Source organism: Macaca mulatta, chromosome 5 (genome assembly GCF_049350105.2).
Source record: "Macaca mulatta isolate MMU2019108-1 chromosome 5, T2T-MMU8v2.0, whole genome shotgun sequence".
In the NCBI taxonomy this organism is placed as follows: Eukaryota; Metazoa; Chordata; class Mammalia; order Primates; family Cercopithecidae; genus Macaca; species Macaca mulatta.
The window spans coordinates 36,369,685-36,395,184 of NC_133410.1; the positions used below are offsets into that span (position 1 = coordinate 36,369,685).

The 25,500-nt window shown below is 38.8% G+C and overlaps 1 long non-coding RNA gene across 1 annotated transcript in view; it reads right to left on the reverse strand.

Moving 5' to 3' along the window:
* Positions 1-1,341: 1,341 nt before the first annotated feature.
* LOC144340902 (uncharacterized) overlaps positions 1,342-25,500 on the reverse strand; it is a 65,147-nt gene continuing 40,988 nt past the window's right edge. Inside the window, exons 2-3 of the long non-coding RNA XR_013417446.1 lie at positions 17,767-17,937; positions 1,342-3,268 (exon numbers count right to left, since the gene is read on the reverse strand). This is a non-coding gene — a long non-coding RNA (uncharacterized LOC144340902). The remainder of the gene's footprint in view (positions 3,269-17,766; positions 17,938-25,500) is intronic.

The following is a 25,500-nucleotide window of genomic DNA, read 5'->3' on the forward strand; positions in this document are numbered from 1 at the left end:
TATATTGGTTTCACTATTAGGCAAACTCTCATTTGAGAGTTTGATAACTCTCAAATTGATATTGAGAGTGATTGATAACTACTGCCAGTTTACATGAACTTGATTAACGTTCTTATTACAAACATTTTTACAAAGTATTTGATCTATTAACATGGAATCCTACATAATATCTTTGTGAACACACAAAGAAACACACTTCATAGTGAAGCAAGTAATGCTGTGTATAAACATAAATGAAATTCACTGGTCCTAGCACATACCACACCAACTAGCAGCAGCTGGCCTGATAAGCAGTGATACATTTGAAAAATCCTCTGGGTCACTGACTTGGGATGATGCCTTTTAAGGATGGGAGGGCACCCTCCAGGAAGCCATAGGTATCATACACTGATGACTGTTGTGAGTGCTGGTGCTGTGTCCCCTGTAGTAGAATACATGGTCTCAGACCCAGGGAGTGAAAATAGAAATGGCCTCACTCACAATTACTCCCAAGAACCCATTTGGGAGTTTCCTGCCCTGCGACATAAGCTTCTGTGTGTTTGAAGGATCTGGTTGCCAGAGGGTATTCGTGCTTTCCATTCTCACAACTTTAAGCTCTATGGGTCTAAAGGCCCTGGTGTCAGCAGTGATGCTTCTACCAGAGGACAGAGTAAGGGTCACATTAAACTTGGTTTCTGCCCAGTCACTTCAAGCTGTTCATGCCAGGAGACCAGCAGGCAAGAAAAGGAGTGACCATTTTGGCAGGGCTGGATCATAGTCACCAGGAGGAAGTCAGGGAGCTCTCACACATTGGAGGCAGAGAAGAATACAGTTAGCACCCTGGTGGCCATGGTGGTGTTTCTTAGTGTTTCTTCCCCTGCCCATTTTAGATGATAAAAGGACAAAGACAACAGCCATGGCCTGACATGGGCTCAGAGGCCAGAATTCTGTTACCCAGATCCCTCCTTTGGAACTAAAACATGTTCATTCTCACAGCTGAGTCTCTCTCTGGGGCTTTCCCTTGACAAGGGAATTACCCCAAATTATCCCCTTTTGATGCATCTCACTACCAGAGCTCTCTCAGAGGCCTCTGTTGCAACCACACATTTGATTTCTTCCTCTGCCCAGTTACTCCTTCCTCATTTAACTTATAGGTGATGTTCTTGAGATCACTCCCCAAAACACCCCCTGCATGCAAATCTTTGTCTCGGAGCTGTTTTCCTGAGCACCTGACCTGAGGCAATGCTTATTGTGTGCTATATATTTTATACATATTGACTCAATAAATTCTCACACAAAAAAATATCCCCATATGACAGACGAGAACCTTTAGGTTTAGAAAGGTTAAATGACTTACATAAAGCCTGATATGATGATCTGAAAATTAGATTTGGAACAAATATATTCTTCATGTTGGCTCCTATGGGAATTTGGAATTCCAGAGTTTTTCATTATCTGCAAGTGCATCTGATGATCCATGACACATAGGCAATTGCAACTGCTGAGGTTCCATTCATGTCTCACATCTTCTGAAATGACTAGTGACAGTGCCTGAGAGGTCATCTGGTGGCCGCATCTCAATGAACTTTATTGTTCTCTACTTTTTCTTGTAAGCTATAACCTCAGCATAGAATGCATTTAACTACTGAAATATAAACATTTGGTCTTAGCTAAAAGAAATAAATGAAATAATTTTTATTAGAAAAGACAAGGCATGGAACATTCTATCCTCCCTTCCACCCAATGAGCAGGAACAAGTGAGGGAGTGGAGGTATGGATCTGCTGCTACCCTTTCCATCACAGTACTAATTTGCATGTCATCGTGTAAGTAGAAGATTTTAAGAAAATGTAAGGGATTTAATGGTGGTTAAAAACCAAGTCCCCACAAAGACAGGATGACATATATTTCTTAAAGATTTAGGTTGTTCCCTCACAAGTTGCAGTGGTCAAATGTAATTGTTGTGACCAAATTACAGTATACAATGCTGGTGAAAGGTAAAATTAAAATGAAAAAGATAGATGTTAATATTTACTGACTACTTAATCCTATACAAGTGTCTTAAAGCTTCTTCTACCTTAACCCACAGTAAGAAGTATGTTTTCAGAGTTATCTTGTATATACAAGTGTGTGTAGGTCTATATGAGAAGCTGAAACAAAAAGTTCACCATCCAATACATACCCTTAGTATATATGATATACTCTGATATTTTCTATTATGTTTGCATGTTCTTAAGTTGTGTGCTACCTATTATATTGATTTTGTACTAAATGATCAGGAAGAACAATTTGAAAATCACTTCCTAATGCCAAGACTCTTGATATGCATTTACTAATTTAGCACTTGTAGCAACTTTCCAAAAACTTTTTACTATTATCTCATTTTTTTCTAATAAAGTACAGGTTTTGACCTGTATCCTAAGGTCTCACAACTCATAAATGATAGGGTTGGAATGTAAATCCTACTAAATTATTTCAGACGTGTTTGAACCTCTTGGTCAGTGCAAAATGCTTACAAAGAAGAAGAGATGCAGAGAGGAAAAAATGAAGAAATATAGGTATTTCCTCTATTCATTTTCTTTTGCCTCTTATATCAGCTGCATGATCAGTTCTAGGAAAGGAGTTAAGGCTAGAAGATTGCCCCAAACTCAATGCAGATGCCGATAACTAAAGGTAAATTGTAACATCTTGCACCTCATCAGAATTTGTGGAATTCCGTATACAGCTCAGAAAAACTTGTTTCCTTATCTAGTTAATGTGGTTTCTAATCTCTGAGCAGCAGGACACAGAGGTACAGATGCTGGTGTTTTACATCTTTCTAGTTTTAAGCACTATTTATTTTGCTTCCTGAGAAGTAAAAGAGCTGTCAAGTCAATCAATACTCCTACTGACTCTTTTCTGGAAATCAGTAAGGTGAGAACATTTGTCCTGATGTAACTTAAGCACTTTATTCACTCTGGAGTCTTATGGATTAATTCGAATGTATTGTGATATAATCCTTGAGCATACACAAGTTTTAGTGTATGCTAGCATTTGTGAGAAAGATGAATTTGAGGCCCACATTTTCCTTAATCAGTTCTGAATTTTTTTAGCAATGCAATTCTTATAACCAACACATTGATGAAACTCTGCTAACAGAGCATCTTCCTCTCCATGCAATTTTTTTTCTTTCCTACTATTTCTCAAATATGTATTTCACAATGAAAATGTATACCACAGTGGTTAATGGGAGCTGTGAATTTATGTCTTTTCCAGTGGAGTGGGGGGGCAGAGATCAATTTTCATGGTATCCTGTAACAAGAAAAAGCAATTTTAGACTAAGTTTTTACAAAATATCTGTAGATTTAATGCTGTCCCCATCTGAATCCCAACAGAAATTATGTAAAACTGACAAAGATATATTTTTAAAAAATAAGTAAAAGAGAAAAGAGCAAGAGTAGCTTGATTGTTTGAAAAGACGAATAAATGTCTCTCTGTGTGTGCTGGAGGTTGAGGGACACTTGCCCCAGACCAGTGGTTCTCAAGCACTGGTGTGTAGCAGAATCACCTGAAGAGATGATAAAGAACTCTGAGACATAAGTTTGTTGAGATAAGCTGACTCATGCCTTTGTGGTTTTAAGTTCCCAGGTGATTCTGAAGCTCATCAGGGTTTGAAAATCACTGCTCTTGTAGACATCCAAACAAATTATAAAACTATAGTAATTAAACCAGAGTGGTACTGGCACAGGAAAAGATAAAAAGAAAAAACTAAAGTTACAGATTATAGAAAGCCTAGAAACATACTGGCCTATATGAATTCTTCATATATAAAGACAGTGAATTGCAGATCAGTGGGAAGGGACTACTCAAAATTGATGCCAGGACAATGGTATCTACATTACAATAAAGTTGGAGTCCAAAGATAGAGAAAATTAAAAATATAAAAGAAAAATTTTAAAGTTTTTGTAAGAAAATAACCTTATTACCTATAACACCCTAGTGTAAGGAAAGACTTCTTAAAGCTTATAAAGCACAAATTATGAAGAAAACATTGATAAGTTTTCACACTAAAATTGAGCTTCTTTCAGCCAAAGGCACCATAAAAATGAAAACAAGTAGCCACAAAGTGACAACAGATATTTGTAACACATAGGATTAGTACCTTGAATGTATCAAGGACTCCTACAAATCACTAGGGAAAAAATACATAATCCAACAATAAATAAGCAAAAAGCCTAAATGTGCATTTTTAAAAATTTTACCGCCTGGGTGAATCTTACTGTCATTTACTCCAATGGAGAAGACTGGAGGAGAAACAGGTTCAAGGAGAGAAAAATCTAGACTTCTATGATGAACACGTGGTGACTCACCCATTGATGCACAATTTAATGAGAAATTTTTGCAGGAAAAGAAAACATTATATATAATGTTATGAAATGTCGTTATTTTAGAAAGATTGAAGTCAAAAAATTGCATCTTGACCCAAAGAAATGTAAATATTCAAAAAGCATTATTAATGAACTACCTTATCTTGTCAAGTTAGCACACTTTAAGCAGACTTTAGAATACAGCTGCTCTTGCATACATTGAAACTGCTTGTAGATAGTTCATTGCTTAGGGTGACTATGTTCCACTATGCTTCTGTTTTTTAAGTTTTCTTAATTCAGATCTAGAATATCTATTCCTGTAAAACTTTACAGGCAAGTACACTCCTATAGGACATACGCCCATATGCGTTTGCATGGCAACAAAACTTGAGCTTAAATTTTTATCACAATTAGAGTACAAATACTTCAGAAACTTCATCAGAAGTTTCAGATTTATGGCACCTGATAATATATATATAGTCTGTAATTGTATGCTTGGCTTTGCTTTCTATTTTTAAAGATTTAAAGGGAATAAATGGGTACAGAGAGTGATGCAACAGACATCCTCCACCCAAAATAAACAAAAGTTTATGTAAAATATAGTATTGCAAATAAAATTGAAATCCAAAAGCCATGAATATTAAAAAGTATTACTTTCTTTTCTTGTATGTGTATAAATTTATGAGGTACATGAAGTATTTTAATACAGACATGAAATGTGAAATAAGTACAACATGAGGAATGGCATATTTATCCCACAAAGAATTTATCCTTTGAATTATGAACAATCCAATTACCCTCTTTATTTTTAAATGTACAACTAAGTTATTATTGACTGTAATCACCATGTGGTGCTATCAAATAGTAGGTCTTTTTCATTCTTTCTATTTATTTACACCTGTTAACCATCCACTCTCTCCCCGTCTCCTACCTTCCAACTATCCTTCCCAGACTCTGGTAATCATCCTTCTACTTCTCTATGTCCATGAGTTCAGTTGTTTTGATTTTCAGATCCTATAAATAAGTGAGAAGATGTGGTGTTTGTCTTTCTGTGCCTGGATAATTTCACTTAACATAGTGATCTCCAGTTCCATCCAGGTTGATGCAAATGACTAGATCTCATATTTTTTTTTTTTTATGACTGAATAGTACTCCGTTGTGTATATGTGCCACATTTTCTTTAGCCATTCATCAGTTGATGGACACTTAGGTTGCTGCCAAATCTTAGCTATTTTAAACAGTACTGCAACAAACATAGGAGTGCAGGTATCTCTTCAATATACTGCTTCCCTTTCTTTTGGTATATACCCAGTAGTGGGATTGCTGGATCATATATATGGTAGCTCAATTTTTAGATTTTTGAGGAACTTCCAAACTGTACTCTATAGTGTTTGTACTAATTTACATTCCCACCAACAGTGTCCAAGGGCTCCCTATTCTCCACATCCTTGCTAGCATTCATTATTGCCTGTCTTTTGGATATAAGCCATCTTAACTGGTAGAAGATAATATCTCCTTGTAGTTTTTTTTTTTTTTTTTTTTGAGACGGAGTCTCGCGCTGTCACCCAGGCTGGAGTGCAGTGGCCGGATCTCAGCTCACTGCAAGCTCCGCCTCCCGGGTTCACGCCATTCTCCTGCCTCGGCCTCCCGAGTAGCTGGGACTACAGGCATCCGCCACCTCGCCCGGCTAGTTTTTTGTATTTTTTTTTTTTAGTAGAGACGGGGTTTTACCATGTTAACCAGGATGGTCTCGATCTCCTGACCTCGTGATCCGCCCATCTCGGCCTCCCAAAGTGCTGGGATTACAGGCTTGAGCCACCGCGCCCGGCCTCCTTGTAGTTTTGACTTACATTTCTCTGATGATCAATGATGTTGAGCACCTTTTCATATATCTGTTTGCCATTTGTATGTCTTCTTTTGAGAAATGTCTATTCAAATATTTTGCACATTTTTTGATCAGATTATTAAACTTTTTCCTGCAGAATTGTTTGAGCTCCTTATATTATATATTCTGGTTATTAATTTCTTGTCAGATGGGTAGTTTGCAAATATCTTCTCCCATTCTATAGGTTGTCTTTTCACTTTGTTCATTGTTGCCCTTGTTGTGAGGAGAATCTTTTTAACTTGATGTGATCCCATTTGTCCATTTTTGCTTTGGTTGTCTGTGCTTCTGGGATACTGCTCAATAAATCTTTGCCAAAACAAATGTCCTGGAGATTGTCCCCAATGTTTTCTTGTAGTAGTCTTATAGTTTGGGGTCTCAGATCTATGTCTTCAATTTATTTTTATTTTATTTTTATATGGTGATAGATAGGGGTTAGTTTCACTCTTCTGCCTGTGGATATCCAGGTTTTTTTAGTACCATTTATTGAAGAGACTGTCTTTTCCCCAGGTATGTCTTAGCACCTTTCGCAAAAATGAGTTCACTATAGTTGTTTGTATTTGTTTCTGCATTATCTGTTCTGTTGCATTGATGTATGTGTCTGTTTCTATGCTAGTATCATGTTGTTAGGATTACTATAGCTCTGTAGTATCATTTGAAGTCATGTAATGTGATTCCTCCAGTTTTGACCTTTTTGCCTAGGATAGCTTTGACTATTCTGGGTCTTTTGTGGTTCTATATAAATTTTAGGATTGCTTTTTCTATTTCTGTGAAGAATGTCATTGGCATTTTGATAGGGATCACATTGACTCTGCAGATTGTTTTGCATAGTATGAACATTTTAACAATATAAATTCTTCCAATCCATGAACATGGAATTTTTTTTTTTTTTTTTTTTTTTTTTTTTTTTTTTTTTTTTTTTTTTTTTTTTGGTATTGTCTTCAATTTCCCTCATCAGTGTTTTGTAGTTTTCATTACAGAGATCTTTCACTTCTCTGGTTAAATTAATTCCTTGGTATTTAATTTTATGTGTGGCTATGATAAATGGTATTACTTATAAAATTTCTTTTCCACATTGTTCACTGTTGGAATACAGAAATCCTACTGAATTTTATATGTTGATTTTATATCCTGCAACCTACTGAATTTATCAGTTCTAATAGTTTTACTGTGAAGTCTTTAGGTCTTTCCAAATGTAAGACTATATCATCTTCTTCATTTTCCATTTGGACACCCTTTATGTCTTTCTCTTGTCTGATTGCTGTAGCTAGGACTGAAAGGCTGTCAATTTTTCAGTATGAAAATAGTTGTGGGTCTGTCATATATAGCTTTTATTATGTTGAGGCATGTTCCTTCTATCCCCAGTTTTTTTAAGGTTTTTATCATGAAGGAATAATAAACTTTATCAAATGCTTTTCATCATCAACTTAAATGTTCATATGGTTTTTATCCTTCATTTTGTTGATATGATGTATCACACTGATTGAATTGAGTATATTGAACCATCCTTGAATCCCAGGGATAAATCCCACTTGGTCATAATGAATAATCTTTCTAACATATTATTTAATTTGGTTTGCTAGTATTTTGTTGAGGATTTTTGCATCAATATTCATCAGAGGCATTGGCCTGTAGTTTTATTTTTTTAGTGTGTCTTTGTTTCATTTTGATATCAGAGTAATACTGGCCTTATACAATGAGTTGGGAAGTACTTCTTCCTCCTCTGTTTTTGGAATAATTTGAGTAGGATTGTTATTAATTATCCTTTAAATGTTTGGCAGAATTCAGCAATGAAGCCATCAGGTCCTGGGCTTTTATTTAATGGGAGACTTTTTATTACAGCTTTGATCCCATTACATGATTTTAGTCTGTTCATGTTTTGAATTTCTCCCTGGTTCAATGTTGATAGGCTGTGGGTGTCTGGGAATTGATTCAATTCTTCTAGATTTTCCAATGTATTGGCGTATAGTTGCTCATAGTAACAACTAATGATCCTTTGAATTTCTGTAATGTCTCCTTTTTCATTTCTGATTTTATTTATTTAGATCTTCTACCATTTTTCTTAGTCTGACTAAAGGTTTGTCAATATTGTTTAACTTTTCAAAAAACCAACTTTTTGATTATTCATCTCTTGTTTTGATTTTGATTTCATTTATTTCTGCTCTAATCTTTGTTTTTTATTTCCTTCTATTAACTTTGAGTTTGGTTTGCCCTTGCACTTCTAGTTCTTTAAGATGCATCCTTAGATTGTTCATTTGAAGTTTTTCCTCTTTTTTCATGTAGGCACTTATACCTATGAACTTCCCTCTTGGTACTGCTTTTACTGTATCCCATAGATTTTGGTATGTTGTGTTTCCATTATCATTTGTTTCAAGACATGTTTCAATTACCTTCTTAATTTCTTCATTGATTGATATGGTTTGACTGTGTTTTCACCCAAATCTCATCTTGAATTGTGATCCTCATAATCCCTATGTGTCTAGGGAGAGATCTGGTGGGAGGTGATTGGATCATGGGGGCAGTTTCTCCCACACTGTTCTCGTGATAGTAAGTGAGTTCTGATGGTTTTATAAGGGGCTCTTCTCCCTTTGCTACTTGCTCTTCTGTCTCCTGCCACCATGATCATAAGTTTCATGAGCCCTCCTCAGCCATGCAGAATTGTGAGTTGATTAAACCTCTTTTCTTTACAAATTACCCAGTCTCAGGCAGTTCTTGATAGCAGTGTGAGAATGGACTAATACAGTAAATTGGTACTGAGGTAGTGGGCACTGCTATAAGGATACCCAAAAATGCAGAAACAACTTTGGAATTGTGTAACGAGCCGAGGTTGGAACAGTTGGGAGGGTTCAGAAGAAGACAGGACGACGTAGGGAAGTTTGGAACTTCCTAGAGACTCATTGAATGTTTTTGACCAAAATGTGGATAGTGATATGGACAATGAAGTCCAGGCTGAGGTGGTCTCAGATGGAGACGAGGAACTTGTTGGAAACTCGAGTAAAGGTCACTCTTGTTATGCTTTAGCAAAGGAACTGGTGGCGTTTTGCCCCTGCCACTAGAGATCTGTGGAACTTTGAACTTGAGAGAGATGATTTAGGGTATCTGGCAGAAGAAATTTGTAAACAGCAAAGCATTCAAGACGTGAGAGAGCACAAAAGTTTGGAACACTTGCAACCTGACAATGCAGTAGAAAAGAAAAGCCCATTTTCTGGGGAAAATATTCAAGCCTCAAGCCAGCTGCAGAAATTTGCATAACTAAAGAGGAGCCAAGTGTTAATCACCAAGGCAATGGGAAAAATGTTTCCTGAGACCTTTGCAGCAGCCCCTCCCATCACAGGCCAGGAGGCCTAGAAGGGAAAAATGGTTTCATGGGCCAGGCTTAGGGTCCCCCTGCTGTGTGCAGCCTTGGAACTTAGTGTCCTGTGTCCCAGATGCCCCAGCCCTGGCTAAAAATGGGCCAAGGTACATTTCAGGCCATTGCTTCACAGGGTGCAAGACCCAGCCTTGGCAGCTTCCATGTGGTTCTTGTCCTGCAGATATGCAGAAGATAATCACTGAGGTTTGGGAACCTCCACCTAGGTTTCAGAGGCTGTGTGGAAATGCCTGAATGTCCAGGCAGAGGTGTGCTCCAGGGGGTGGATCCCTGATGGAGGATCTCTGCCATGGCAGTTCAGAAGGGAAATGTGAGGTTAAAGTCCCCACACAGAGTCCCCACTGGGACACTGCCTAATGGAGCTGTGAGAAGAGGACCACTGTCCTCCAGACCCCACAATAGTAGATCCACTGACAGCTTGCACTGTGCACCTGAAAAAGCCATAGACAATGCCAGCTGTGAAAGCAACCAGGACAGGGAGCTGTACCCTGCAAAGCCACAGGGGCAGAGCTACCCAAGTTCGTGGGAGCCCACCTCTTGAATCACTGTGACTTGGGTGTGAGACATGGAGTCAAAGGAAATTACTTAGGAGTTTTGAGATTTATTGACTGCCCTGTTGGATTTTGGACTTGCATGGGGCCTGTAGCCCTTATTATGGCCAATTTCTCCCAGTCATTGTGGGAGCATTTATCCAATCCCTGTATCCCCAGTGTATCTTGGAAGTAACAAACTTGCTTATGATTTTACAGGCTCATAGGCAGAAAGGACTTCCCTTGTCTCAGATGAGACCTTAGACTTGGACTTTTGGGTTGATCCTGGAATGATCTAAGACTTTGGGGACTGTTGGAAAAGTAGGATTGTGTTTTGAAATGTGAGGACACGAGATTTGGGATGGGCCAGGGGTGGAATGATATGTTTTGGCTGTGTCCCCACCCAAATCTCCTCTTGAATTGGAATCCACATAATCCCCATGTGTTGTGTCTAGGGAGAAGCCTTGTGGGAAGTGATTGGATCATGGGGGTGGTTTCTCCCATGCTGTTCTCATAATAGTGAGTGAGTTTTCATGAGATCTGATGGTTTTATAAGCGGCTCTTCCCCCTTTGCTACTCATTCTGTCTCCTGCCACCCTGTGAAGAGGCGCCTTCTGCCATGATTATAAGTTTCCTGAGGCCTCCCCAGCCATGCAGAGCCGTGAGTCAACTAAACTTCTTTTCTTTATAAATTACTCACTCTCATCCAGTGTTTCATAGTATTGTGAGAACAGACTAATACATTGACCCGTTTGCCATTCCAGAACATGTTGTTTAATTTCCAATTTATATTTGTATAGTTTCCAAAATTCCTCTTGTTACTGATTTCTAGTTTTATTCCATTGTGGTCCAAGAAGATATTTGATATTAGTTCAAGTTTTTTAATGTTTTAAGACTTATTTTGTGACCTAACATGTGGTCTATCCTTGAGAATGATTCGTGTGCTGAGAAAAAAAAGTGTATTCTGTAGCTCTTAGATGAAATGTTATGGTAATACCTATTAGATCTATTTGGTTTTTAGTATGGGTTAAGTCTGATGTTTCTTTGTTGATTTTGTGTCTGGAAGACATGCCTAGTGCTGAAAATGAGGTGTTGAAGTCTCCAGCTATTATTATATTGGAGCCTCTCTCTTTAGCTCTAATAATATTTCCTTTATGGATCTGGATGCTCCAGTATTGGATGCGTATATATTTAAAATTGTTATGTTCTCTTGCTGAATTGATCTTTTTATCATTGTATAGTGACCTTCTTTGTCTCTTTTTATAATTTTTGTCTTAAGATCTATTTTGTCTGATATTATTATAGCAACTCCTGCTCTTTTTTGATTTCCATTGGCATGGAATATCTTTTTCCATCTCTTTATTTTCAGCCTATGTATATCCTACATATATCTTCTTTTTTTTTTTTTTTTTTTTTTTTTTTTGAGACAGAGTCTCGCTCTGTCGCCCAGGCTGGAGCTCAGTGGCGCGATATCAGCTCACTGCAAGCTCCACCTTCTGGGTTCACACCATTCTCCTGCCTCAGCCTCCCAAGTAGCTGGGACTACAGGCGCCTACCACCAGGCCCAGCTAATTTTTTGTATTTTTTGTAAAGATGGGGTTTCACTGCATTAGCCAGGATGGTCTCAATCTCCTGACCTTGTGATCCGCCCACCTTGGCTTCCCAAAGTGCTGGGATTACAGGCATGAGCCGCCGTGCCCAGCCACCTATGTGTATCTTTATAAGTGAAGTGTTTTCTTGTAGGCAACAGATAAATGGATCTTGCGTGTTTATCCATTCAGCCAGTCTATAGCTTTTGATAAGAGATTTAGCCCATTTACATTCAATGTTATTATTGATAAGGACTTACTCCTGCCATTTTGTTATTCATTTTCTGGTTGTTTTATGTTCTTCTTCCCTCCTGTCTTTTTCTAGGGAAGGCACTTTCTCTGGTGATATAATTTAGTTTCTTGCTTTTTATTTTTTGTGTATGCATTGTATGTTTTTTGGTTTGAGGTTACCATGAGGCTTTCAAATCCTATCTTATAACCCATTATTTTGACCAAATAACAACTTCACACCATTTGTATAAAAAAGCAAAAAGAAAAATAACAAAAACTCTATGCCTTAATTTCATCCCCTCACTTTTTAACTTTTTGTTGTTTCTATTTATATCTTATTGTACTAACTACATCTTGAAAAGTTGTAGTTACTATTTTTGATTCATTCATTGTTTAGTCTTTCTACTTAGGATAAGAGTAGTTTACAAACCATGTGCATTTAAACAACATTTACAGTGTTATAAAACTCTGTGTTTCTCTGTGTACTATTACCAGTGAGTTTTGTACCTTCAGGTGATTATTTATTGCTCATTAATGTCCTTTTCTTTCTGATTGAAGTACGTAATTTAACTTTTCTGGTAGGTAGGACAGGCCTGGCATTGGTAAAATCCCTCATCTCTTGTTTGTCCAGGGCAGTCTTTATTTCTCCCCGATGTTTGAAGAATATTTTAGCTGGATGTAGTATCCCAGAGTGAAAGTTTGGTTTTTTTGTTTTGTTTTGTTTTGTTTTTTTCCTTCAGCACTTTAAATATGTCACACCACTCTCTCTTAGCCTGGAAGGTTTCCACTGAAAAGTCTGTTGCCAGATGTATTGGAATTCTATTGTATGTTATTTGTTTCTTTTCTCTTGCTACTTTTAGAATCCTTTCTTTATCCTTGACCTTGAAGAGTTTGAGTATTGAATGCCTTGAGGTAGTCTTCTTTGGGTTAGATCTGCTTGGTACTCTATAACCTTCTTGCACTTGTATATTTATATCTTCCTCTAGGTTTGAGAAGTTCTCTGTTATACATTTGAACGAAGTTTCTATGTTGAATTTATTTGAGTTTCTTCATCATAGCTATTTTGAATTCACTGTCTGAAAGGTCACATATCTCCTTTTCTTCAGGATTTGTCCCTGGTGCCTTATTTAGTTCATTTGGTGAGGTCATGTTTTCCTGAATGGTGTTAATGCTAGTGGATGTTCTTCAGTGTCTGGACATTGAAGAGTTAGGTATTTATTGTAGCCTTCACTGTCAGGGCTTATTTGTAGCCATCCTTCTTGGGAAGGCATTCTAGATATTTAAAAGGACTTGGGTGTTGTCATCTACGCTGTATTTGCTTTAGGAGGCACTCCAAGCCTAGTAACACTGTGGTTCTTGTAGACTCATAGAGATACCACCTTGATTGTCTTGGACCTGATCTGATAGAATTCTCTAGATACCAGGCAGAGACTTGTATTGTCTTTTCTCACTTTCTCCCATACATGCAGAGTTTCTCTCTCTTTGTTTTGAGTCACAAAAAGCTACGGGTGGAGTGACACAAGCACCCCTGTGGCCACCACTACTATGACTGCACTGGGTCAGCAGTGACCCTGAAGCCAGCACAGCCCTGGGTCTCACCCAAGGCCTGCTGTAACCACTCCCTGGTTACTGCATATGTTCACTCAAGGCCCTGGGGCTCTACAATCAGCAGTTGGCAAACCCAGCCAGGTCTGTGTTCTTCCCTTCAGGTCAGCAAGGTTCTTCAGGCCCTGGGTGGGTCCAGAAGTACCATCTGAGAGTCAGGAACTAGAGCTAAAAACCTTAGAAGTCCACATGGTATTCTATTATATTACAGCTGAGTTGGCACTCAAACCACAAGACACAGTTTTTCCCACTCTTCCCTTCCCTTTCCAAAGGTAGAGGAGCCTCACCCCATTGCCACTGCCACCCTAGGCTATGAGGAGTACTGACAGATTACCGCCCATGTTCCCTCAAGGCCTCTTAAGTCGCTTGTCATGAATGCTGCCTGGCCTGGAACTTACCTTTCAGGACAGTGGATTCCCTTCTGGCCCAGGGAAAGTTCAATATGCCATCCAAGAGTAAAGTTCTTGAATTAGGGACCCCAAGAGCCTATCTAGTACTCTCCTTCCCTGTGGCTGTGCTGGTATCTGAAGTCAGCAAGTCTTAGAGGCTCATCCAAGGCCCTTGATGTAGTACTTGGGTATTGCTGCTGCTTATTCACAGCCCAAGGGCTGTTAACAGGGGATAAATGCTGCCAGGACTGGGTCTTTTCCTTTAAGGCGGTGAGTTCCCTCTTCACTCAGGGTGTGTCTAGAAATATCATCTGGGAGCAAAGGCCTAGAACAGGGGCCCCATGACCCTGACCAGTGTCCTATCCTGCTTGGCTGAGCTGGTATCCAAGATGCAAGACAAAGTCCTCCCCAGTCTTTCCTCTCTTCAAGTAAAAGGAAGTGGTATCTTTTGGAGCCTCAAGCTATGCCATGTGGGGCTAGGGGAGGAGTGATGCCAGCGCTGCATTGGTTTCCCCAGCTGATATCTCAGTGTGTCAGGTGCAATCCCAGTCCACTGTCCCTGGGCCTAGTTCACCACCAGGACTCACCTAAGAGTTACAGTCCTTATGGCCCAGACTGCCTTTCAAGTTTAGTTGGAGATACAGAGCACTATAGCCTTCAGTGGTGAGGTTTATGGGACCTCAAGCTCAAACCACTGGGATGCACAATTCCCTTTTGGCCAGGGCTGGTTTAAATGCTCCCTCAGTGGGCAGGCATCAGCTGAGTTTGGTCCAGGTTTCTTTTCTGTCCTAACAGGACAGCACTGAGTTCAGTGTCTCACAATTGCTCTTTTCTCCCTCCCTCAGTGCCCAGAGATGCTCTGCACACCAGGCAGCTGCTGCCAGTGTCGGGGAGGAGTGGTGTCGGTGATTGGGAACTATTTTTTTTTTCTTTTTGAGATGGAGTCTCGCCCTGTCCCCCAGGCTGGAGTTCAGTGGCCCAATCTCGGCTCACTGCAAGCTTTGCCTCCTGGTTTTCATGCCATTCTCCTGCCTCAGCCTCCCGAGTAGCTGGGACTACAGGCGCCCACCACCACGCCCGGCTAATTTTTTGTATTTTTAGTACAGGCGGGGTTTCACTGTGTTAGTCATGATGGTCTTGATCTCCTGACCTCCTGATCCGCCCACCTTGGCCTCCCAAAGTGCTGGAATTACAGGCATGAGCCACCATGCCGGGCCGGAACTATTTTTTTTTTATCTCTTCAGTGCTTCTTTCAGCCATATGAAGTTAAAACCAGGTAATGTAAGTGCTCATTTTATCTTTCATTCTTGTGAAGGTGTTTTTCTCTGTGAAGGTAGTTGTTAACTTGGTATCCTTGCAGGGGGAAGGGCAATCGGTGGAGCTTTCCATTCTACCATCTTGCTCTGTCTCTCAGTATTACTTTGTGTGTTTTGCAATTTATATAAACACTGTCATACTTTGTCATCTGAAACATGTTTTTTTTTCCCCTTCCAATATTACATGTCCAATGAATATCCTTGTTATTACATATCCATCTAGGCCATTCTCCTTAACATCTCTATAGTACTCCATCACACAAACAATGTTTCCTTCCTCTTTGATGGAATTTAGATTATTCATATTTGTAACTGTTATAATTGACTCTAAAATTAGCATTCTTGAACATGTTTCCTGGTGCCCATGTGCAATGATTACTTTAAAATATGTATGTAGAAACAGAATCCTAAATATTTAGTGCTTTGTGTTTTCAATTTTATTAAATATCTTCCTGGTCACTAATGAGACTGAGCATATTTTCATGTGTTGTTAATCATGCAGGATTCGTTTTATGTCAATGGCCTATTTTACCATTTTGTTTGTGTGATGCTGACTTATTGAGTTGTAGAAATTCTCCATGAAAACACTATTTACAATGTTAGAAGACAGACTGGAAATTTATTTCCTTTTCATCTTTATTGAGATATAACAGACAATAAAAATGGTATATATTCAAGGTGTACTGTGATGTTTTGTTATACATATACATTATGAAGTGATTACCACATCAAGCTAACAAACATATCCATTACTTCACATAGTTACTATTTTTTGGTAGTGAGAATACTTAAGATCTACTCTGTTAGCAAATTACAAGTATATAATATGTTATTATGAACTATAGTCACTGTGCTATACATTAGATCTTCAGAACGTATTCATCTGATAACTGTAAGTTTGTACCTTTTGACCAATGTCTCCCTACTTCTCCCATATTCTCACCCCTGGTAATCATAGTTCTACTGTTTCTATGTATTTGGCTTTTTTGGATTCCACATATAAGTGAGATCATCCCAGCATTACTCACAGTAGCCAAGACATAGAAATAATCTAAGTGTCTGTAGACAGATGGATAAAGAAATCATGCTACACACACACACTCACACACACACACACACACACACACACAGAGGAATATTATTCAGCCTTGAAAAAGGAGATTCTGCCATTCACAACAATGTGGATGAACCTGATAGACATTATGCTATGTAAAGTAAGTCAGGGTGGAAATTTAAATAGTTGATAGTCATTATTGGTAACTTAATTTTGAATCAAAAACTATTTAGCTACCCCTTTTTCAAGCTTCTTGATTAATTTACTTAAAAATATAATAAGCTTGAAAGAAAACTATTTTAAAAACTCCTTCCACTTGGAGCTGTTGATCTTTAAGAAATCAGACCTTTCTAAATATTGTTCAACCAAAACCAAATTATTGAATAGAAGAATAAGGCTGGGCAAGGTATGGTGGCTCACACCTGTAATCCCAACACTTTGGGAGGCCAAGACGGGTGGATCACAAGATAAGGAGTTTGAGACCAGCCTGGCCAACATAGTGAAACCCCGTCTCTACTAAAAATACAAAACATTAGCTGGGCGTGGTGGCAGGCACCTGTAATCCAGCTATTCGGGAAGCTGAGGCAGAAGAATCACTTGAACCCAGGATGGGGAGGTTGCTGTGAGCTGAGGTCATGCCATTGCACTCCAGCCCAGACAACAGTGCGAGACTCCATCTCAAAAAGCAAAAAACAAAAAAAAAAAAAAAAAGAAGAAGAAGAAAAAGAAGAAGAAGACTAAGGCTGGTACAAGACTATAGTTGTCATTCCTAACAAGGTTTTAAAATGATTATTTTATAATTATATAAATAAAAGTCCTAAAGTTCAACATATACATTTATGCTAATGTAATCTTCATTGACATTCTCTTACATATTTACACTTCATACTGAATTTTATTTGAATAACATGTCTTCCTCTAATTTAAACCTCTTGCTTAACAGACAAGGAAACACAATCCCAAGGATTTACTTGACTTGCCTAAGATCACAGAGTTAGTCAAATCAACTTGCCTGATAAAATAAAAATATTAAATTTATTTGTAGGATATAAGTGTTTCTAAAGTTTTCTCCTTCATTGTTTAGTGTTTTTAATAACCTAGCATTACAAACACTGAAGTGAAATGATAAAGTCTGAAGTGGAAAATCTGGTTTACGATCATGGGTATGTACAGTTATTTAACTGCCAACAAAATAGATTTGTGGAAGTCATTAAGGTTTTGTGGCAAGAAATATGGAGAAGAAAATGAGGAGACTGGCAATGTCTCCTCATTTTCTTCTCCGTATAAGATTCTATTTTTATTTGAGCTTTGAAACAGTGGAATCAATCACCTTTCCTTTCCCTCTAGATTCTGAACAAATTGAGAATTACATACAGGAAACAGACGAGAATCAAAATATCAACTTAATTATTAATAAATATGGACCAGAGAAGGCAACTTGGATATAAGACCCCAAACTGTGCCTCCAAGAACTTACCCCTCCTCAGTCACAGCTGTCTGTAGGGCACAGAATCTCTGCTCCAGGGAGCTTCTCCACAGCAGCAAAAAAAAGGAGAATACAGACTACTGGTAGACACGCTGATCCCAGAGCAAGACCAAGCAAGACACCAGGCAGTGCTCACACACTAAGACTTTCCCCATCTTCCTCCTGTGGGGAGATAGAATAAATGAACAGAAAAATGTATCCACCATTTCTCTTCTGAGAAATAGTACTGAAGATCTCTCATGTTAAGGTTAGTGACAGAGGGTGTTCTTTTATTAGTTGAAAGCAGAAAAGCAATGTAGCAAGAAAGCAATGACACACTTCAAACTGTAGTCTGAAGGGATTGGTGGAAAGACGATTCACAATGCTAACATAGTGCTAAAGGAGAGAAACAAGGGGCAGTGATGCAGCCTGAACCTCACAAGAGCAGGTTGTATGTTGACATTTCTAAGGCCTAAGCAGCAAGGGGAAGCAGAGGGCATTGTTGTTGCCAGAACATGGCAATAGCTGTGGCTTTAGGAGAGAACAAGCAACTGTCAGACCACGGCCAGAGAGGGAAGGAACCAAGAGAACAAATACTCCAAGCTCTCTCTACTCATCGTTGATTATCCTGCCAGTATCACCCATCCACCACTAGCAACACCACCACCATCACAATCAAGGAGAGCATGGTTGATGTGGTCCAGAGAAGCCAGTCTCCCAGAGTGGAAGGCAGAGTGGAGAGTGGTAAAAGTTACATCCAACCCAGCCCCCAACACATATGAATACATCAACTTGCAAAAGGGAACTTATACAACAGCTGGATTACATCATAGCTACCTGTCTTCAGTTCTCAACTGGCAAGGGAAAATTGTGTTTCAGATCTTTGGACACCAATGGGAAGAGTAATCAGATTGATTAATTACAAGAAACAACTTATTAACAGAGTTTTCTAAAGTATTAATTTAAGTGTGGACAAGTGTTTCTAATTAACTTTTATCACCTAACACTAAGTATCATCTGATGCAATTACATGAGTGTTAGAAAATTCATGAAATAGTCATGGAGAGAGACACATTATTTCAATGCAAATGACACTAGATAAAAGTGATATAGGGAACGTCTGTCTATTACACATATATGTGTGTATAAAAACGAAAGTCTCTGAGAAAAAAATTAACTTTGATGCCTGGGAAAAGAAGGAAGAACATGGAAGCAGCAGTGGGGGACACATTAAACATCCAGAGTTTTCTTCTAAACTTGATATCACTTGGACCCAGCTTAGTTTTCTTCCCAAAAAGTGTCAAGTCAAGCACTAAGGCTTGGATTCCACATTGTCATTTTACCTCCCAGAAGTGTTTGGCTAAAAACTAGACTTCTGCCAATATTTTGTCAACATTTGAAATCTTCCTCTTCAGGTAAGTCACCGTTTAGAAAACCCCAACAGATGTTTTCTGAAAGAGGAAAACTTTTCCCCAACAGATTAAAAATAATAGGGAATGTAATTATTCTTTCTTTTAGGCAATGTCTATGCAAACCCAAGTCCAAGGAAAGCATGGACCATTCCCATCATTTACCCTGACAATCATGGTCTACCCATGGATCACAAAAGCATCAACCAGGGAAGCTGCTGGATGGCTGCAATACCTCTTTTCATGGTCTCCCAACTGTCTCTGCATGTACACCATTTGTTTCATTGCGTATGTGTGTGTGTGTGCGTGTGTGTGTGTGTGTGTGTGTGTTTCTAAAAGACAAATTTAGAGTGTATTCATTTTGGAACGTCTGAGTTGTGCTTCCGGCAGTTCTAATTCAGTAGTCTTTTTTTTTTTCAGGCATTGTGTATTTTTTTACTCTCTGAAAGGACGTTCAGTGCTTTATGAAGTTGCACAATAAAATTTGAGTTGAGAATTTCAAAACGTAGATTTAGATAAAACAACAACAAGTACAACAACAAATGCCTGTGGTCTTAAGGATCACTGTCATCCATTCAACAAAATTGTACTGTTTCTGCAATATGCTAGGCATAGAGTATATCGAGGAGAGATGCACAGATGTAACACAGAACCAGTCTACCAGGAGAGATAAACAGGTTTAAATAAACAAAATACACACTGTTAAGCATTATGTGTAGACCCTGCCAGGTGCCTAACTATTTTTAATATGCTTTTTCTTTCTTGCTGGTAGACTCTCAATTTTAATTAATGTAGCAATGCAACCAGCTAAAAATGCTTGATTTCCCAGACTCCTGTGCCTACAGGTGTGTGCAATAGATAAATGAGATTAAAGCAGAAGATCATTGCCTTCTGAACAGAGGCAAAATCTTTCTAGGATATATTCCTTAGCTCCTTGCCCCTTTGCTCTTCTCCCATCTTCCCAAGAATGTGGATAAGAGTCAAGAAGTACAGCAGCCATTGTGCAACTGCAGGGCAGAAAGCATGAGAAAAAAATCCTAAATCTAAGGACACTAAAGTAAAACTATGAAAAAAGATAGAATTCTTAATGATATCAATCAGTAACCCAGCATGGCCTCTACAGAATTTTTATTGCATAAGACAAATAAACTGCAATCTGTTTACGCCACTACTAACTGATACTGGCTGTGATATAAGAATGCTTCATTTCCTATAAAGCAAAAAGAGAGGAAGCAGAGAGAAATTTTCACAAGAGACGCTGGCATTTAAAATTTGAGCATCCTTTAGGTGGAAGGAAGGAGGAGACAGCAGTTTAAAGGCTAATGGGAACTAGAATCAATATGTTTGCACGCACATTGAGTTTCTACAATATAGAAAACTACACTGTGCACATGGGGGCAAGTTTAATTTCTCTCTATCTGTTTTCTCATCAATAGTGGAGTAGTTATTGTACTACTTTATAGCATAGTTGTAAATGTAAAAGAGTGATCACTAGTAAAGCTACTACTGAAGCAATGCTGGGCACCTCATATGGCAAATGTGAATGGAATACAGGAGATTCAGCTGCTTCCTCACAGCTACCCTCCCAATGGCAGCTGTACTTTGTGCATACTGGCTGCTTGTTATCAGATTTTTCTAGATGGATCTGCATTATCTATTAATTCATTTAGGATTAAGCAGAGCTAATTTTTTTAAGTCCTTCCCTCAGGATTTGATCGAGGAATATGCAGGTTGCAGTTTGTGCAGTCATCAGAAATAGCCCATAGATGGATGCCTGAATAGACCTAGTTTCCATTTCTATGACTATTTATCAATGCAGGTACTTTTCCTCTGTCACCACCATTCTGTTACCAGACAATTTCTGCTGGATTGCTCACTCCTTATTCAGTTATTTTCTCTACTTGACCAAATGTGTTCCTAACCCACTAAGGCTTCTGACTTCCCCTTAAGACGGCTTCACTCATGTGACTTTGTTTCTGAATGTACCTGATATTTTGTTTTTATTCAGGTATGATGAGGCCAACAGTGGAGGAGGCAATTGCATTAAGAAGAATAGTTTGTTACAGCTCCCAAGAGGAGAGGGATCCCATATGCAAAGGTTAATTTCATGTATCAACTTGACTGGGCCACAGTATGCTGAGATAGCCGATTAAACCTTCTTTCTGGTGTGTCTGTGAGGGTGTTTCTGGAAGAGATGAGCATTTGAATTGGTGAACTCAGTAAAGCAGATGGCCCTCTCCAGTGTGGGTGGGCCTCATCCAATCTGTTGTGTGCCTGAATAGAACAAAAAGGAGGAGAAGGTAGAATTCGTGCTCCCTCTGCTGACTACTTGAGCTGAGACATCAATCATCTCCTGCCCCCAGAGCTCATGGTTCTCAGGCCTTCAGACTCAAACTGGAACCTACACAGTTGGCCTCTGGCCCTGAAGCTTCCACATTACATCATCAGCTTTTCTTTGTGTCAAGTTTGCAGACAGCAGATTGCGGAACTCCTCGGTCTCTATAAATGTGAGAGCTAATATTGGTTCCGAGGCAGGAGAACAGGGCCTGGAGGCAGGGAACTTAAGAACTTCCCAGTACTAAATCAAATGGAAACACTTCAGCTATGAAAAGAAATACCTCTTTGTTTACATAGGTCTTATACTGAGTAAATGATTTTGTAACTTTATTTCATTCTCTTCATTTACATACGGTGTACACTGAGTAAGTGACTTTCACTTTAGCCTCTTCATTTACATAGGGTATACACCAAGTACCCAATGGAAGCCGTATTTAAGCCCCAGGAGATTCTATAACCGGGGCCCTTCAGCCGCTTGCTAGGGCCCCTTCCCGTCCTGTGGAGTGTGCTTTCATTTTCAATAAATCTCCGCTTTTGTTGCTCCATTCTTTCCTTGCTGTGTGTTTTATCCAATTCTTTACTCAAAAAACCAAGAATCTGGACACCCTCAATGGGTAACAGTTCTGTTTCTCTGGAGAACCCTTACTAATGCACCACACCATGCAGGGCCACACAGGGAAGCACCAGGCTCAGTCATGAGGCAGAAGGAGCAAGGGGAAAGCCTTGGTGGTGGTTTTCCTGGGCAGGGATGAGCGAGGCAGAGTAAGCTGTTTAGGCTTAGCAGTTTGAGTCATTTTGGAGAGCTCCATAGGGGTAGTCCCTAGTTGCCTGGTACCTTGCCCTGGGATGATTAAGACAGGGGAATATTGTTGCCTGGAGTAGAGAAGCCAGATAGAGGAGGTAGTAGGGAGTGTGGGCTCTGGATTGGTTGGTTTGCATATCAAAAGTTTGTTCACAGGTAAATCCTTTTACTATCTGTGGGAACTAGTTAGCCTTGAGGTCAGTGAGGCTTCAACATGTCAAAGCATCCTTAAAATACAGATTTGGGCCCTGGTTTGTCGTTTTTTGGCTCATGGTATTTCAACTACGTCTATTTTTAATTTTCTTCTGTGCTATGTGAATGTCCAGTTTTAATAATCTTACACACACACACACACACACAAACGCAGACTATACATTGCTAAAAACATATGTTATTCAAAATAAAAGTATTCAAGTGTTCAGATTGTTTTGGCTGGACTCTTTGGGAATCTTTAGGTTCCAGGTACCTGCTATCATTTTTCACTCTCCAGACATGAGAAAACGGATGCTTCATCAGTTAAGACTTTCAATAATGAGATACTCCACAGTTTACATTTAAGCAAGAATAACTGTAGTGCCTACACAGTTACTACAACTAGTACAATACATAAAATTATTCTGTGTCATACTCCACACGCAAATACTGATCATCTTACCATCTCACTCAAAATAACGTCTTATAAAAATATATATTTATATATATACACATACATGGTATATTTATATTTATATATACATACATGGTATATATATAAATATATATGGTATATATAAAAATATACATAAATATTTTTAAAGATGCTGTTATTATATGTACACACATTCTAAGCGATATGTATTTTTTCTCCCCATATATATGTATATGGTCTCTTAGAATGAATGTGTATATATGGGGAGAAGAAAACATATATATATACACACACACAAGTATAGAAAATCCTAAGAGACAAGAGACAATGGAGTGTTTTTCCAATGAAATTCTATAATTTTTTTCAAATGTCATCTAACCTTCTTTTTCTCTAGACTTGTAAACACTCTTTGAATAGGAACTATATCTAACTTAATCATTCTCCATTTCTAGCACCTAACTCTAGACTGTCACATGGTAGAAGCTCAATAAATATTTGTTGAAATAATGAATAATGAAGAACTTAATGCACATAATATGACATACGAACATGGGCATATTTTCAGTCTGTAGGAAAAAAATTTCTGTGGAATTCTTCTGCTAAAGTAAGTCCCTACGGCTCACTTCTCCATTTCTTGCAGGCATAGGAAGGTATGTCAAGAACAGTCACATTAACCTCTAGAGTACTACAGAAATCTCTGCTCCTAAATTTTTCCTACCAGCCCTCCAGCCAAACTCTCAAATTAAAGACTGGTATTTATTTGAACTTGCACTTCTATAACTCAGTAGAGTTTGTAAACCTCTGTTAGTACATGGTACCATTTAATATTCACAACTACCGGAGATATAATTAGGATGAGCCCATGATCCCATCATCTCAGATGTTTACACAATCATGGCCTCAGAGATTCGGTAGTTTAAAAGGGAAAAAACAAATCAAATCACTTGAAGTGAGTGGGAATTTGAGCCAAGGCACTGGGCACTTCATTAGGCTACTGTACTTAGAAATGTACAATCTCAAAGACACAAGAGGCAGCTCAAATTATTCTGTCCACCTATATTTTACATAAAAAAGAAATACTTTGCTTTAAAGGTTAAATAACAAACCCAAACAGCCAGCAAACACCGGGGCAATGATTCAAGTTCCAATGGCCTGTTTGCTTCCAGCCTGTCTGCTTAAAAGGGATCCGTTTGAATGTTAATGTAATAACAAAATTGCTAAACTGAAGTCCTTTGAAGTCATTGACCTAAGGAATGAGTTATTTTGTGACTTCACTGTCTGTATCTTTCTCATGTTAGGGGATTCCCTACAGTCCCATGCACTTAGCTTTCCACTCCTCTCCATATATATATACACACACACACATATATGTACACACATATGTGTATATATACGTATATATGTGTGTGTATATATATAATTATTTCTTTTTTTCTTTGTTTTTTCTTTTTTCTTTTTTTTTTTTTTTTTTTTTTGAGAAGGAGTCTCGCTCTGGTGCCCAGGATGGAGTGCAGTGCTGTGATCTCGGCTCACTGCAACCTCAGCCTCCTGGGGTCAAGCAATTCTCCTGTCTCAGCCTCAAGAGTAGCTGGGACTAGAGACGTGGACCACCACGCCTGGCTAATTTTTGTATTTTTAGTAGAGACAGGGATGCACCATGTTGGCCAGGATGGTCTCAAACTCCTGACCTCAAATGATCCACCCGCCTCAGCCTCCCAAAGTGCTGGGATTACAGGCATGAGCCACCAAGCCTGGCCAACATAGTGCATCCCCTGGCCCCACTCCTCTCCATATATTTTGAAGAGCAATCTAATAAGTCTATTTACTTCCAGGCACTGGGGTACTGGAAAATGTTTTGAAACTGACTTTCCAGCAATAAAAGTCCTGCTCTGTAGCATTTGCCAATTTCTGTGATGTTGACACTCCCCGCATTGCCAGTTTTAAGGATGACTGTCTTTAACAATGAGATTACAAAAATCCTGCATAATTAACAATCAGTGACTGATTGTTAAAGACAGCCATCCTTAAAATCAAATCAAAAAGGGCAATAAATTAAGCTTTATCAGTCAAATCCCTGAACATATCTTGAATGCTTGCATGAAAGATTCCGTCAAATCACTGGTGAAGTTTAATTTATTGCCCTTTCTGAAAGGCATTTGTAGTTACAAAGCCAATGCTATTCAAAGTATGGTGCCACTGGGAACATCCCATTACCTGAAAGCAGACTGGAAATGTAACTTCTTGGGCCCCACTCTAAACTTACTGAATCAAAATCTCTGGCAGTGGGGCTCAGCACTCTCTATTTCAAAGAGTATCTAAGTTATTCTCGTGCATGCTACAATTTGAGCTCTGTACTGAAGGCTTTCACAATATCTAAGCATATAGTTGGTATCTGTATTAGCTGCTAGGACTACCATAACAAAGTTGTTAGGGGTACCATAAGAAAGTGCCCAGACTGGGTGGCTTAAACAACAGAAATGTATTGCCTTGCAGTTCTGGAGGCTAGAATTCCATGAGCAAGGTGTCAGTAGGGTTCCTTTCATTCTGAGATCTTTCCTTGGCTTATAAGT